This window comes from Dermacentor silvarum, chromosome 9 (assembly GCF_013339745.2).
Source record: "Dermacentor silvarum isolate Dsil-2018 chromosome 9, BIME_Dsil_1.4, whole genome shotgun sequence".
Taxonomy (NCBI): Eukaryota; Metazoa; Arthropoda; class Arachnida; order Ixodida; family Ixodidae; genus Dermacentor; species Dermacentor silvarum.
In genome coordinates this window covers 87,585,131-87,602,459 of record NC_051162.1, presented here as the reverse complement: position 1 = coordinate 87,602,459, position 17,329 = coordinate 87,585,131, and the positions used below count along the sequence as shown (strand labels likewise).

The 17,329-nt window shown below is 47.2% G+C and overlaps 1 long non-coding RNA gene across 2 annotated transcripts; it reads left to right on the top strand.

Moving 5' to 3' along the window:
- The first annotated feature begins 8,100 nt into the window (after positions 1–8,100).
- Positions 8,101–11,889, top strand: LOC119464836 (uncharacterized). Of its 2 annotated transcripts, none has more exons than XR_005194624.2 (6): positions 8,101–8,488; positions 9,155–9,822; positions 9,893–10,078; positions 10,224–10,323; positions 10,401–10,548; positions 10,626–11,889. It is a non-coding gene; the product is annotated as an uncharacterized LOC119464836 (long non-coding RNA). The 2 variants fall into 2 exon arrangements; XR_005194625.2 differs by having other exon boundaries at positions 10,174–10,323.
- Positions 11,890–17,329: the final 5,440 nt, after the last annotated feature.

Below are 17,329 nucleotides of genomic sequence, written 5' to 3'. Positions count from 1 at the left end.
GCACTAAGGCGGTGTACAGTGCGTTGCCAGCTTGCCGAGATCGACTTCAAGCACGATAAGAGAAGCCGCAACTCGCTGCTTATCGACCGGGATGACATCACCAATTGGCGGAATCGCTACCTCCGTGACGTGGAGCGCTACCGGGCGGAAAGCCGAAAGATCTTCTACCTCGACGAGACATGGGTGACGGCGGGACACACTCGGTCGATCGTGTGGACAGACACCGTGGTGCAGAAGCGCGGACGCCTGTTCGCTCGAGCAAATGGCCTGACGACGGGTCTAAAACAACCATCTGGGAAAGGTCAGCGCCTGATCGTGACGCACATCGGCAGCGAGGATGGTTTCGTCGACGGCTGCTTGGATGTATTCAGAGGCAAAAAGACAGGCGACTACCAAGAAGAAATGGATGGCAATCGCTTTGAGGGCTGGTTCAATGACGTTCTGCAGAAGTTGCCAGCTGGTAGCGTCATTGTTTTAGACATTGCACCTTACCATAGCCGGCGAGAAGAGAAATTGCCGACGACGGCCTGGAAGAAGGAAAAGATACAGGAGTGGCTCACAAGCAAGAACATCACCTACGGTGAAAGGATGATAAAGAAGCAGCTGCTTGAGCTGGCGGCATCTGTAAAGTCACGCTTTCTGAGCTACATCGTAGATAACACAGCTATAAAGGCCGGTTGCATTGTACTCAGGCTCCCGCCGTACCACTGCGAATTTAATCCCATTGAGTTTGTGTGGGCCAAAGTCAAAAATGGCATCGCTGCGGACAACAGAGACTCCAAGCTGTCCACGGTTGACGTCATCTTGAGGGAGAAAATCAAGCAGGTAACGGCGGAAGACTGGAGGAAGAGCATTCAGCATGTGATGGACTTGGAGGCAAAGTTCAGACTTTACACGTCTGGGAGTGAGCACATTCAACCCATCATCATCCAGCTGGGTGAAGATGACACTGAAAAAAGCGACTCCGATCGCGAGCTGTCTGGCATTGAGCCACGCGACGAACCATAAAGGCTTCTTATTAACAAAAGAACAGCCCTTATTAGGGCTACCAAAATTTTGCCGGTGGGTTCGCAACAGCCAACCATCCATTCCGTGACCTCTCAAATAAATAAGCAGTTCCATTTATGGCATATTCCTTATAATAGAAGCTCAATTCTGATAAGCAACGTCCTGCACACATTGTGCTCGATTTAAGAAGTGGCATAGAAACACATTTAAATGCTGGCATATCTGAATTGAAACACTACTGTTAACCCTGATTATCGTTGGCGGGCTCAAAATGCTCATTCGGGCAGCCACCGTCGAGTTTGACGCGCCCCATAGTGAAATAGCAGTAGTCAGAGCGCGCTTTATGGTTCTGTTAGCAGTCTGCACTGGAAATCAGTCATGTCATAGTGAGTCGTGGTGAAATAGCAGCAGACAACACGAAACTGACAGCCACTGTCAGCAGCTTGAATGTCAAAGCACGTTCATGTGGTTGCAATGTTTATTTTGTTATCTGGCTCACACAAGTAATGCGAATAAGAAAACAAATATAAGACATCATTAGCTCAGTGATACCCAAAATGCTCATTCAGGCAGCCACCGTCGAGTTTGACGTGCCCCATAGTGAAATAGCAGTAGTCAGAGCACGCTTTATGGTTCTGTTAGCAGTCTGCACTGGTAATAACAGTCATGTCATAGCGAGTGGTAGTGAAATAGCAGCAGACAACACGAAACTGACAGCCACTGTCAGCAGCTTGAATGCCAAAGCACATTCATGCGGTTGCATTGTTTATTTTGTTATCTGGCTCACACAAGTAATACGAATAAGAGAACAAATATAAGACATCATTGGCCAAGTGAGGCCCAAAATGCTCATTCAGGCAGCCACCGTCGAGTTTGACGCGCCCCATAGTGAAATAGCAGAAGTCAGAGCACGCTTTATGGTTCTGTTAGCAGTCTGCACTGGACATCAGTCAAGTCATAGTGAGTCGTGGTGAAATAGCAGCAGACAATACGAAACTGACAGCCATTGTCAGCAGCTTGAATGCCAAAGCACGTTCATGTGGTTGCAATGTTTATTTTGTTATCTGGCTCACACAAGTAATGCGAATAAGAAAACAAATATAAGACATCATTAGCTTAGTGAGGCCTAAAATGCTCATTCAGGCAGCCACCCTCGAGTTTGACGCGCCCCATAGTGAAATAGCAAGATTCGGAGCACGCTTTATGGCTCCGTTAGCAGTCTGCACTGAAAATTGAAGTGTTGTCATAGCCAATTTTAAATTTATTAATCTGACTCGAGCAAGTAATGCGAATGCAAGCACAATTATTAACGTGATTAACTTTGCTAGCATTTTTTTGTCATGTTTACGTACCGGAAAAATGCTCAGTAAAGTTGAACGTGTTTTAGTGAGTCACTTTGTTCATTAAAAGCCGTAGGCAAAGTGACGGACAGATTCAGACAGTGGTATTGGGGAAGTAATAATGGTGTAAGTTGCAAAAGCTCTCACAGCACTGTTTGCTGGACTCTATCCACTAGAAAACTGCATTTGTAATGATGAAAGCGTCAAGACAGGAAATGATACCCCACTGCACAATGTTATATATGTGTACCACCACATGTGACGAGCAGCAAAACCATCTGTTTATTAAGACTGAATTCAACAACATAGCAAGGTGCTGTTTCACAATATGGCACCTTTTCATGTGCAGTTCTGGCAAGCTACCGTATGCAGTGATGCACAAACACATTAACAGGGGTAAGAGACGAAGTAATTGTGCAAGCCACGTGATACTTTTAACATTTTGTATCTGTGAATGTTTCTGTTGTCACAGCTGATAGAACTTTCTTTGGTGAAAGTTGGTTAATCATGTTGCGGCAACAGCACAAGAAGCAAGGTCAGAATAGTAGGAAAAAACAAAGCAAGGTGACAGACTGAGGAGACAAGGTAGACAAGAGAGAATGGCTTTAATGACATCGAAGAGGCCAGCCCTGCTATTCACTGGACTTGGTGCTTTCAATGAGACGAGTTAATGGAATTGTAAAGAAAGTCGTGGCTGCAGCATGCTTACAAGAACAAAAGCAAAGATAAAAGGATAGAAATAGGAATAAATACATACACGCACGGAAGAACTCACATATTCACACACATGAACACAAACGCGAGCACGAAAACAAAGATCTAAAATACAAAAAAGGGCAAAATAACAAATATACATAAACGCACAAGAAAACACGCACACACATTTAACGCAGGCGCGAGTAGTACGATTAGGAGTCAGTTCACAAGCAGCTGTGCCTACTTTGTCGTATCTTTTTTAATGTACATATTGGCTCTGTTGCCTTCACTGTCATAGGAATTTTTTGTAGCGACATATCACGACAAAGCGCAAAGCTGTGTTGTGGGAAAGCAAGTCGAGCGCTGACAGCACAGCTTATGCGCGATTGTGTCACAGCAGGCTTTCTAGAGCTGGCGCGTGCAGTGAGCGAAGAGTTCTAAGCCACACAGCGACGCGAATTCATGCCAAGCTCCCTTGCAACGGCACCAGTGTATCAGTCAATTTTATATTAGCATTCAGGCTGACATTAAGGAAACAAACACTGCTTCCAAACGCCTGGCCGTTAGCAATGCAATGACGTTCGCTCAAGCAGCGCGTGTTAGTCACTGATTGTTAGCATTGGCAGAAAGCAATCAATCGACGGTGCTACACAACACTCGAACGACGCTGCTAGACGCTCGGCTATCTTATCACACTGCTGCCAACGATTGGTCGTTTGCACGCTGAGCTGGCAGCAACAAATCTTTGCGTTGGAGGTTGCTTTCACAAATCTTTTCTGTTTAGAAACTCGCAGGTTGGTTTCATCGGCGCACGCTTTTGTCATTTATCCTGAGAATGGTTTTGCTCCATCACTTCACCACGTCCGACGAGAAACGCAGGGGCACAGTACACAAACACACCCGCCGCTCACAGTAGGCACCAGACTTTGGCGAACTCTCGTCGTTGTAACTTCACTTAGGATCAAAAGAAAAGGAAGGAAGGAAATCAACTTTATTAAAGGTCCTGCAGGCCACGAGAGCTTTGGGGCTCTCAAGGAGCGGGCGTCTCCCACGACGGAACCGGGAGGTTGAGCTTCCTGGCGGCGTCGTGGACCTGCTGGACGGCCCAGAGTTGGGGAGCGAGTTCTTCGCTCCGGATTGCTTCTTCAAACTTGTGCTTGTCCGGTTTGGAGTTTATGTGAGCTTGCCAGCACGGCCAGAGTAAATGATTGACGTTAAGGGATGTATTAGAATTGGTGCAATAAGACTTGTCGTAGAGCTCAGGCATGTAGTGGTGTAGTCCGTTTTGCGTGGGGTATGTGTCTGTTTGTAGCATTCTGAGAGTAACCGCTTGAGCTCGAGTGAGCATGCGGTGTGGCGTGCTAAACTGTCTACGTTGTAGGTAGTAGTGTTTAGTGATTTCATTGTATGTAGTGGGGGCGTCCTTGTTCTCCGAGTGGTCGGGTGAAGCCGCGCGGTCTGTAAACGCGCGCGCAGCCTCGTGTGCCGCCTCGTTAAGGTTGCGGACGTCGCCGATCTTCGGTACTAAGTGTGCCGGGAACCAATATATGACGTGGTGCTTAATCCTATTCTTTGTGACAATTCTTAGAGCCTGTGCGCAGACCATGCCCTTTTGAAAAGCTCTAATAGCGGCTATGGAGTCGCTGTAGATGTGAGAAATATTGTCATTGGTCAGCGCAACAGCGATCGCAACCTGTTCAGCCTGTTCAGGCTTCCTTGCGATTACCGTGGCTGCATGTCTTTTGGATCCGCAGCCGTCCACCATCGCCACTGCGAAAGCTTTGTTTCCCGCGTATGCCGCCGCGTCCAAAAATGCTGAGCGTTCGCGGTTTGCCAAGGCTTGGTTAAGCAGGAATTGTCCTCTCGCTTGTCGTCTGCCTCTGTTGTTTTCGGGGTGTACGTGTCTGGGTTTAGGTCGGACAGTGATCTTAGCGCGCATGTCCCGTGAGAGGTCCGCAAAGTCTTTTTCTATGTTTCCTTGAGTAAAGCCTAGCTTCGCTAGGATCGTGCGCCCCGGAGGCGTCGTCGAAAGCCTAGCAAGCTGGGCGCGCTGCTGGGCCTCGGCAGTTTCTTCCAGGGTGTTGTGCATGCCCAGGTGCCCCAGCTTCTCGTTGCTGGTGCTGTTCAGAATGCCGAGGGCTTGCTTGGTGACCTTTCTGATTTGCGCATTGAGTCTGTCTCTTTCGGATCTGGACCAATTGAGCATTGCCGCAACGTAAGCGAAGTAACAGGTGACGAACGCGTGTATGAGTTTGACGAGATTATGTTCCTTGAGGCCCCTGTGTCTATTGGCAATTCTTCTGATGAGCCCGATAGCGTTGTTAGTCTTGGTGATAAGCTTCTGAACAGTAGAGGCATTGACGTCTTTAGTCTCTACTATCATACCCAATACTCTGATTTTGTCGACGCACGGGATGGCGTGTCCCGAATTGGTTCGTACGGTAATTTCCTGATTGTAATCGAAGTCTGTTGAATATGGCCTTCGGCCCTTCTGCGTGGGTCTGCGTACGAGCAGCTCTGACTTGGTAGGCGAGCATCTGAGTCCTGTGGGAATTAGAAATAATTCTACAGTGTTCACTGCTTCTTGCAAGATGTACTGCACCATACCAGGGGTTCCTTTGGAGACCCACATGGTGATGTCGTCTGCGTATATGGTGTGCTCGAGCCCATAGATCTGTCCCAGTTTCTCGGCAAGTCCCGCCATGGCAAGGTTTTTTGAAAAGCATAGGGGAGATGACCGAGCATTGGGGGGTGCCCTTCCTCCCTAGCGAGAGTGTCTCCGTGGAGAGGTCGGCCAATCGGAGCGTAGCCGTCCGAAGAATGACCCAAGAATGACTTGACGTACAAAAGAAAACACCACGGAACAAACACGTACTATGTTTCTTTGCAGCGGTATGTCGCCGCGGGATCCTGTTTCCACACGAAGCGCAGCGCAGCGTCACCGATGTTCGCTGCAATCTTTCTTCGCCGGCTCACGGCTCAGAACAAATGCACGCGGCACAAAGTGTGCATCGTAAGCTCACAATAATATTTCCGGCATGACAGACCACCACAAGCCATTCGAATTCACTCTGACGAAGGGAGACGCACAGAGCTAACGCGACTCGGCCCAGTTCGAAGCGAGGGCGGCCACGTTAGGCATGTTCTCCGTCGGCGGGGACACCGGCCGTCCGGATCATGACGTCACCTGAAGTGCGCGCCTATTGGTGCCGGCTCGTGTGCATCCGCCTTTTAGGGGCAAATGCCGCTGTCTTCTAAAGTTGTATCCGACAATAGTATTTAAATATAGGTATACTGCGTGTAGAGGCAAAACGTGCGAAAGCGGTGAATTGGCGGCATTACAAACCAAAGCAAATGCTTTTGCACACATGGCGTAGAAAATACCCGACTCAACCCAAACAATACCACAAAATATTATAACATTTGATTTCCAAGCATTCCCCCATTTCCGGGCATTATTTCTTGCACTTTAGCAGCACAAATACAGGGGCGACTTCGCGTTTCCAAAACATGGCCTCGGGCGACGCGACGGTACGCTATATATATATACACAGAGACGCATGCAACAGAGGCTCCCCGTCGGACCATGCTTGACGTTCGCAGAATACCTTCTACTCGCACTCAAGACAAATGCGTGGGTGAAAAGACTGTTTTCAGTCCTTTAGAAGACAGAATTTTCGAATTACAAGTTTCTGATATGTTCCTCGGCTTTATCTTTTGCGCGTTGTGCCGGCGCCAGCAACAAACTCCCATGTTATCACTCTTGGCAATCGTCCATCGCGTTTTCGACAGACGTGAGTACCGAAAGAAGGAATATGTTGTTGCAGGGCCACAAAAAACGTCACAAACTTGTCCCTCTAAGATTCATTACACACTGTAAAATAATTTACACCCCTAAAAGTAAAAAAGGGTGTAAATGTGTCTATAACTCACACCCTTAGGGTGTTACTTATATAAATCACACCCTAAGGGTGTGAGTTAGACACATTTACACCCTTTTCACTTTTAGGGGTGTAAATTATTTTACAGTGCATGCCAAACTGTCATCACGGCCGAGATGTTTATCTCTAACTGCGCCACAGCGCGCTGTGCGACCAGCGTGCCTCAAAAGCTAGTACCCCAAAAAATAACGAAATTACTTTTCAGCAATGTCTGGCGTCAGAGAAAGCATCACGAACTTCTCCTAGCAAGATGCTCTAGACTACGCACCACGGCCGAGTTGGTTCTCGCTGTCACAGCACCCTGTGCGGTCAGTGTGCCTCAACAGAACCAAAATAAGTTGCAATAATCCCCTAGGAAGCGTCGGAAACATGTCCCAGCACGATTCATTAGCTCAAATTAACTGCGCCAGGACGGCCGAGCTGTTTTTCGCTAACTGCGTATTAAGTCTCGGTCCCGTGCCGTAAGCCTAATTGCGCCGTAGCTTGCGAAACTAAATTTCTCACCTTGCCGTAGTCCAATAGTGCAGTGTTGTCTTGTCCCAGTGCAGAAGGAACGCAAGAATACGCCGGGAGCCCAAGAAACCAGACTACATTAAAAAAAAAAAAAAACACATACAGATCGCCGATACAGTCGCAAAGTTTAAGTTCATTTATACGCAAAACATTTCAGTTTTCGCGGCAAAGAATTCAAAAACTAAATCAATGTCTGTTACCTTAATTTCACTTTCTTTTTTTTTCGATGCTCGCGGCAGCTAACGTTCGGCATCAATACGTGACGTATGGTGACGTGTTCCCTGTTGCCAGTTAAAGCCGCTTTATTGCCAGTTTTTGCCGAGTGCCCCCTCTTGTTGAATTTCTTTCTCTATGCCAGCGGCTTACGGAAAGCTTGATTTCTTTTTTTTTGGCAACGCTCATTTTCCTTCGGTTCGTCATATATTTTCTTGCACTATCGCTATTGCGCCGAGTTGATCTCGGCGATAACGTGTACGGGGCACGAAGGAAAGAAGCCTGGGCGCAGTAGCGCATGCGCGAACAGTTGATAATCGCCAGTGGAATATACATCTAAGAAGCGGCCGCCGGGAGGCCGGCCCGTCATATACTGAATTTGACGTGTCAGCTGAACCAGCGATTGACGACTTAAAACGCCGTATCTACCACTTCACCGACTCCTTGCACCGCTGGGTTTTAAGCTGTGAGGCGTGCTCGAAGCTTTGCGTCGCGGATACTCCAGTTATGACCTCAAATTCTGCAAGCACGGTTACCAGGCTAGCACGACCCATTGGTGCTCCTGGAATGCATTTCCTCCGCCCCGCGGCCATTTCATTCCTTCTCACGCATGAGCTGTCACGCTTGACGCAAACGCTTTCGCTGCTGTGTGAAGTCGCGCCTGCAGTCAAGTTTTGTTTTGTTTGTGTGCGCCTGGATAATCAACTGACTGCGCCAATCAACCGGAGGACAACGAAGCAACGGTCGTCGCCACGTGCCTCCCAGCTAACCTACAAGGTGGGCCCCTATATACGTCTATACCTAAGCGTGACGCGGCTCTATTCAGTTCTTGCTGTTTTCTCTACACGATGGTCATTTCTTAGTTTAGATGTTGCTACGTAATTACCGTATTTGCACGCATATAACGGGTTTTCTCTTTTTTCCTTCGACATTTCTTGCCGCGGAACGCACGTCACCTTATATTTGGCTTCGTGACACGAACATAACGTTTGCTTTTTTACTTTCATTTCGCCTGCTTACCGTCAAGCTACTAACTACCCGCGTATTTTGCGCAGTCTTCTCCTGATAAAGAGCGCCGTTCGTGCATCAATGTGGTAATGGCGTAATTATCGCAACTCTGAGCAAGTCGATAGACGCCGTTGTGCAGGTCTTCAATGTCGCACGGTGGATCGCCGTGCAATCCGTGAAATGCCTTGTGTTAAATTGTGTCGCGGCCATTTCTGAGTCGCTGTTTGTACGATAACCGTAGTGGGTGTCACAATTGACGATGCCGTTCTCGCGGACAGTGCCAGTGCCCATCCTTTTCCTTTATTCTGCGGCGGCAGCTCATACTGTCCGAGACGACCCCTCCCCCCCACCCCCCTCGCGGTATTTACGTGACAATACGGTACGTTTCACGTCTCGCATGCAGTTGACATATTCTTTTCGTATTCCTCACCGTAGGTGACTCCCGTGCAACCAAGTGACCGTGGCACTACTCCGAGGGACAACGGAGCAACCGTCGTCGCTACGTTCGATCTTCGGCAGTTATATTCACCAGGTGCGATTCTAGCTTGCGAGGGTGGCGCGGCTATTAAATCAACTAATTGGCAATGTTAACTGTTTGACTGATTGGCAAGAGAAGGCTGCTGCCACATTGGGTCGTCGTCGTGACGGAAGCGAAGAGGACTGGGTGGGGCGATTGTAGCTTTAGGCTTAGCTAACACTAGGAAAGGCAGCTCGCACTGCGCAGGCTCCAGCTGGCAGGGGTCCTCTCTCGTTTGCGACACGGACATCGGCCCATTCCGAGTGCTATTGCTTCCCGGTCATAATTTCGCGTGTCGGCGCGCGCCAAATTCGCGTGTCGGCGCGCGCAAAATGTGAAAGTAAATTGCACCCGGAATTAATTAGTGCCAGGTTTCTTCCAGCGAAACAGAAGAAAAACAGACGTTGCCTACGGTCTGCAGCGCGGCGCGCTGCAGCGAAGACGGTGGTGGGTGGCCAATTTTCTTTTTTTTTCTTCCGTATGTTCTCGTCCCTATTTTTGTGTCACGCCGTGCGATCGTCGCTCGACAAGCCAACCACCGTTGACTAGTCCCATCGCCCAATCCAGCGCGACGACGCTTGTCTTGGTGAGTACGTGCTTTCTGGTTACTTTCCTCATTTAACAACTGCCCCCCCCCCCCCATTTTTTTTATTCAGGTCGGCAACCTGTGCCTTGGCCCCAGGCACCCAGTTCCTGCACCCGACCGTGTCTCGCACAGATGACGTTTAGCACCTATCGTCCAGCAGCTGATCGTGTCTTCACTTCTGTTCCTGCCCCACTGCTATTGTGTCCTGGTGAATGAAGCTGCCTGCAATCCCCGCCCTGCAGAACGTCCACTGCACGTAAGTATATCGAGTTCTTCCTGCTCATGCTGTGACGGTGTCATGACAAGTTATCCATAAGACGCCTGTTTGTCATTTCCGTCCGCATCCTTTAGTGCCAAACGCACTCGACGGATTTTGCTGCAACCGGCCGTGTCTCGCACAGATGACGTTCAGCAGCTGATCGTGTCTTCACTTCTGTTCCTGCCTCACTGCTATTGTGTCCTGGTGAATGAAGATGCCTGCAGAAAGTCCACTGCACGTAAGTATATCAAGTTCTTATAGCCCATGCTGTGACGGTCTCCTGACAGGTTCTTCATAAGATGTCTGTTTGTGATTTCAGGCCTTGTCTCGTGCAGATGACGTTCAACACCTGTCTGTCGTCCAGCAGCTGATCGTGTCTTCACTTCTGTTCCTGCCTCACTGCTTTTGTGTCCTGGTGAGGGAAGATGCCTGCAATCCTCGCCCTGCAGAACGTCCACTGCACATAAGTATATGAAGTTCTTCCATCCGATGCTGTGACGGTGCGCTGACAGGTTATTAATGAGAAGGCTGTTTGTCGTTTCAGTCTGCAACCCTACATCTGCGGCCCATCAAGGTTGTCCCACCAGCGTAGTAGGCAATGACACCAAGTACAGACCGCAGGGAGGCAGGCGTTGCTATCGCCACTCATCACATTGCTGCTCCCGAAGGCGTCGTGCTGCCGGAAACGTTCTTCGCTGCGTCGACGAAGCCATACAACTATGAAGTCTCAAGAAACAGCCCGACGTCGCGTGACATGAATGATCAACTAACATCCCGGTTCGAGTTGTTCGTTCCACCCCATAGCAGTGCGACGGCCACTCGATGAAGTCGCACGTTATTCAAGGGCTGTGACCGTATGATGTGGGTGGTGAACAATCCCAGGTAACATGCAGTTCTAGCTCATCGTAGTAGTACAATGCTCAGACTCTAGCATTATGTTGATCTGGGGTTCTTGCTTCTTACGTTCATTGACATTCTGTGCTTTTGTAATGGTACACTGATGCTGGTTTGCGTTGCGGAATTGTGTGTGTGTGTGTGTGTGTGTGTGCGCGCGCGCGTCCGTATGGGAGTGTGTGTGCGCTCGCGCGTCCGTATGGAGTGTGATAGTGTGTTGTGTGCGCATGCTGCTGCGCGTATTTCATCTGGTCGTTAACATCATTCTGGCGGGGGTGCGTTTCCTATTCAACCACGAATTGTTTGACTGGTTTCTTGCAATTGGTGACATCCTTCAGTAAGCTCGTTGAATGCTCAGTAGTGATGGTTGCAAATTGTTTCGGCAACTCTTGCAACGTACAACTGGTCCACTCGCATATTTAGTTTTGGCAATTGTCAAATTCTTTGGTATTCCAAGGCATTTCTGTCGGTATCTTTTCGTTATTCTGATGTTCTTGGTCTTTCAAGTGACTCATCATGGACAATGCAAAACAGCATCAATGTACCATAACAAAAAGCAGGCGTTGGGAATTAAAGGCATTAAATCTTATTGTCATTAGCACATCGTTTGAAATCTGGTGCTGGCATGGCACCAAGCTCTTACATTTTTTACCTGTTTGCTGTCATTAATGATGCTGGTAATAAAGCAGTGTACCACTCTCAAGGCATGGCAGGTTCTCGATCACTCTTCGGACAACACGACCACACATGCCTGCTGTCTTCAACAGACAGTTTTGCCACAGTTCCGTTTGTCCTACATGAGTGTTCACTGCCCTGTGTAAATTTACCTGCCTGTGTTTATTTAGTGGACATTTCTATGACATGTATTTGCTGAACGATATTCTCTGGAACTGAATAAAATCGCGAGGATATTTTTTCATGGTACCTTTTGTCAGAACTACCTCCTACACAATAAATCGTTTGTCCTGTTGCTTGAAGTGTACAATTCTGAAAATTAATATTGAGCCTGCTCACTGGTGTTACAGGCCAGCTGCAATTAAATTTTGGACATAGATCCAGAGTACATGGTGCAGCCACCGCAAAATTATGCACTTGAAATGCCTGTATAAATTTTCAGCATACTTGCAGCATGCTAAAATTTGGAGACCAAGATCTGGGGATCTTCATCACATCATTGCAGATTAAGCTAGTTTGAGTGCGTTTTGTTATATACATGCTTACGTACGTACATGCATACACAGCACGTCGAAAGTACTTTTCGTACCAAAAGAAAGCTAACACAACAATATTGCGCAAGCAAGCAAGTAACCCATCGTGCGATGCCGTCCGACATCCCTTGGCTGAGCCTTACCGCCGAGAAGCTTATCAAAGAAAGCGGAGTTCCTCCCTCGACGTGGTACCCATGGCGAGGATGGACGGTGTGCTCGACGATCTCTTTGTCCACGAAATCAGACTCATTAGACTTCATACGTACACACCGTACTTCTCAAACGTATATTTCTTATGCATATACTTCTCATAGGTGTACTCCTCATAACTTATGCGTCTGATACCTCAAACGTATACATCGCCCTATCCTTATCACCATCAGCGACAAACGAGAAGAAGATGCAGTGTTATTTAAAAGCGCTGCCGAACCAATGGTCATTTCGTCCTAAACTGTGCAAATGTATAGAGCACACATGTCGCGAGAAATAATGCTAATTGCGTTACCGTCACCAATCATCTCCGTAGGATGAATGTGCCGCCAATCCTTTCTGTCTCGCAGATGGAGCGTGACGCAGATTTTCTGGTGGCAGATCTTGTCACCAACGGGGAATTTCTGAGTGTGAACAGGGAGTTAGGATTGCGTCACCTTATGACAAGGGCAGAAAATGTGACATTCAGTGAGCACTGGTCACAGCGTCAAGCTTATCAACCCATGGCTAGCTCGGGAAGCTGCACGCACTAAAGGAAAAGAAGAGTCATTCTTGCTCACCGCCATCAGTTTCATATGAACGTGTTTGATACCGGCCGTCTTTTCACCCAACGGCAACTATTCGCCGCAAGGGTTGCTGGCTTTTATTTTATGGCGTGGCTTTGGCCATGTGTCGTAATTTTAGGCGTATAGACACGCGCGCCTGACACGCTCTGTTTTGGTATTTCGCGGAAAATGAGTCCGATATTTCATGGAATTGTACTTTAAATAGTGCGTTTTGTCGCGCTCTTAAAGGGCCTATTTTATGAGCTCAGCATTGGCTGCAAACGTTCTCATGGTAGTGGCGACATAATGGCAATAATCAAAATGTTTATTGATCAGCTTAATCACCAGACTGAAAGTTTTCTTTCTTCCGCATCTGTTGCGGATACTTTTTTGCCTTCGAACTTAATATTGTGCATCAAATCCCATGCTTTGACAATTTAGCGGCGAATATGTCTGCACTACCAGTATATTCGTCGATCTCTATGATCTTCTTAAACAAGACAGAAAGGTTTTTGGACAAGAAAGGGAAAATTATTCGGAAAAAGACTCCCTCGCTTGTCAAGCACCCTTGAAAACAAACACGCTTGACCACATCGAGGAAGGCGTAGCTATACTGCACAAAATTCAGTAGGCGCCGTGCCAGTCCGGCACCACTACTTGCAAAGTGAGGTACCTTAATAAGTTCTACACGTAGAACTTATTAAGGTACCTCACTGATTTTACAGTTACGGTTAGTTTAAGTTCAGAAACTCGGAATCAAAGCGAATCACTGCGAGAGCAAGCTGACCCGTATAGATACCAGTAGGCGCACAGGCACATTGGTACCGTGGGAAGGTTGCATGTACCTATATATATATATATATATATATATATATATAGAAACGTTATTTGACAGGAAAACATTTTAAGGAGCGGTGGTCTGAGCCCCTCAGTCCAGGGCCCTACTGGCCTGTGACGCCTGCCTTACCTGGCTAATTCAGGACTTTTGTTCTGCCAAGTCGGACCGGGCAAGCTGTACCTCCCACTGCTCCATTGTGATATTGTTATTTGGCCTTCGAGGGTGCTTAGTGAAATCCCAGATTACATGTATTAGGGTGGGCACGCCACCACACCAAGGGCACTTAGCCCTATAGCGAATGGGATACATGGCATGTAGCATCTTTAGATGGGGGAATACCGCGGTCGGTATTTTGCGCCAATCGGCGGCCTCTTCTTCGATAAGCTGTGGGTGAGGCGGCGGGCATTTTCGGTGGACTGCGTGCTGATGAGCAAAGATGTCTTTTACATTTAAATTGATGAAATTTGTGAGGGATAGTCTGAGGGGTTGGGGTTCGAAGAGGACGCCATCGCTCGATTAGTAGACGCTCGAGCTAACGCGTTAGCCTGTTTGTTCCCCTGTACCCCCGCGTGTCCCGGGCATCAGAGTAGGCGATGGCGGTGGTTGAACGATTTGGGGATTATCGTGAAGCTAGCCGCAGTCACGTGCCCCTTGAGAAACAGGCAACATGTCTTCCGGGAGTCAGTCACCACGACCGAGTACCTTTCCGAACGTTCCGCGTGAGCGAAGGCGATCACCACTGCTAACATTTCGGCCGAGGTGGGGGAATCCGCCGTGGCCGATGCGGTTAGTTGCTGCTGGCTGATAATGTTCACGACTGCCATGGCGTTCCTCCTTTTAGCGCTGCCCGGGCGCCTCTGCATACGCAGCTGCGTCTGTGTAGTACGTATCGTACCTAGCGTTATTGGCGTACATCGATTGAATATGTGCGCGTGCTTTGCGCCTTTCCTTGTTGTAGTCGGGATGCATGTTCTTGGGAATTGGGGCTACTGCAATTTTGGATCTCACTGAAGGAGGTAGAGGTACGGCCTGTTCGGTGAGATAAATGATAAGTTTTACTCGAATGACTACACGCCTGTTCACAGAGCGCGAGCTGAAATGTTAGGACACGTCAAATATGGCCAAGAAGAGGACCATTGTCGCAATGGTCAACGCTATATTCGTTCTGTATTTAAAATGTGTCGGTAACACGCCGCCCTTGTAAATCTAATGCGGGTAGTGCCCACACACGTAGGGTAGGCTCTCGCATGGGACGTCAAAAATTACACACCGCGTGATTTAAGAAATACATAATTTAGGAGCAGTCTTGACCGTGGCCAGTGCAGCAGCAACAATGTTCTCACACAGTGACATACAGCTGATACGTAAATACAGTACCATAGTACTGTCTGGAAACCTGATTAGCAGGCAGCGCTATGAGACTTCGGAGGTACTCAGCTTTTTCTCAGATGGCATGTGCCAAAAATTTTTGAGCTCGACTGTACCAACTAGTACGACAACTAGCTTTACGTGCACAAACCGCAGTCACTGATGCCAAGCATTAAACCGCGGAATGCAGCTAGGGCAACACTGAAGCCAATTCAGCCACACATTTCGAGAGTGGAGATGACACCGCTGTGCGCAGATTGACGAGAATATTCCAGCCTCCGTACAGCATGAGATCAGCGTAGCCGGACCGCTTCTTGTTGTCGAGGATCGTTTTGAGAAGCAAGTCGCTGTTGTTGAGCGTCAGCACGTGCACTGTCTTGCCGACAGCGATGAGCAGGTGGTTGTTGATGACCTTAAGCCAGGCTTCCTTGTTCACACTAAGAAAAAAAAGAGTATCCCTTACTCTTTTCGCGAAGTGTGGGCTCGCCATATATATGACACACTTTGGGGGAGACACCCGAACTCTCTTTTGCAAGAGGGTCCAAAGACTATCTGTGATGTATACAAGGTGGTTACTTAACTCCTCACGCAATAGTCACGCACACTCTTTTCTAGTAGTCTCCTGGACCCTTTCAAGAGGGTTTCAAGACTACTGCTGAGGGAGTCTGTTAACTCTTCTGGATGAGTCAGACGACTGAAGTAAAGGGTCACATGACTACTGTTGAGGGAGTCAGGTAACTATTCTTGACGAGTCTGATGACTCCATTAGTGTGTGTCGCATTACGCATGGTGCAGGACTCTTGCAAATAGAGTAAACTAACTAATCCATTTAAGTCATTCGACTCTTGGCTGGCAGTGTCGAGCCGCTTTTAAAAATGAGTCAAAAGGTTTTGCTGACAGTGCAAAGTTACAATTGCGGAAAAACAACATAGAACAATAACGAATCAATAGCTAATCTGCTAAGAAGCATGTGGCAGGTTAGCAACAAAAAGTGAATATTTCAACACTTTGTTATTGTCTTCTTGAAGTGTCACATGTATCAGTCAGCAGAGAATCACAATGTACACAAGATAGTTCTCTTTACTATTAAACTGGAATCAATGGCCAACCAAGCAAAACAGTTTAAAGAAACACCCAATATGCACCTTGCAGCTACATGTGTATGACATGCAATGTCACTCTGAGCCATAATGACACCCCAAAATAGTATGTCACTCCTAAAAATTTCAATTCACCCCACTCAAGTCATAAAGTTATAATATGTCAATAGGTTCTTAAGGTAAACCTATTTCACTCTTCTCACATGTGTATTTTATTTAGAACTTAATTTAACCTCCTATGCAAATAAAGTACACATAAATATAACGAAGGGCTACACTGGTGCAAAAAAGGAGAACCAGATAATGAAGTGCAATAAGAACAATATTCCAACTTAGATTACATAATCCATGCATTACAAATTGCAGACAGCAACTGGTTGGCAATCGATAACCCAATTTAACAGTAAAAACAGCTGTCTTAACGTATGGTACTCTTGTTGGCACTTTTCCCACACAACTCATGCATGTTTCTTAGCTTGAGTTGAAAATTGATCTGAGAAACACCACATTAAAAAGTTGTGCATCAATTTTATTCTTTCATGCAATCTGCAACAGTGCATAAAAACTTAATTAATGACAATATTAGTGAAAGCATACGCAATACTTAAGCTAAACATTTTATTTACGTTGACATAAACATGTTTTTTAAGACTATGTTTTTTAAGACACCAACAATTTCACTGAATGCAATAAGCACTAATACAAGACTTGCCATAAAGCAAACACGCTGGCAACATATGTAGCACACGTAGCTGTATTTTGTTACGACAAAGATAGCGCATGAATGACGAGGACAAGGAAGGAAGCAGACCAGGTGATAACTAAACTGTACCCAGCTACACACATGCAGCTGTAACAATACAATACACATGGTGCATGAAGAGCCAAAAGACATATACAAAAAAGTAGAGACGTGAGGAAGGCTTCATCTACTCATCAAAAGTCACCCTGTAAGAGCAGATTAGGTAGCGGCTGTAATCTACCATCAGTAAATGCATTAAGTTACATTAGGTGCCACCCTTTGCATGTCACTCATATAAAGTTCTTGTGAGTTTACTTGTTCTGATTTTTAACTTAGCAAGCAT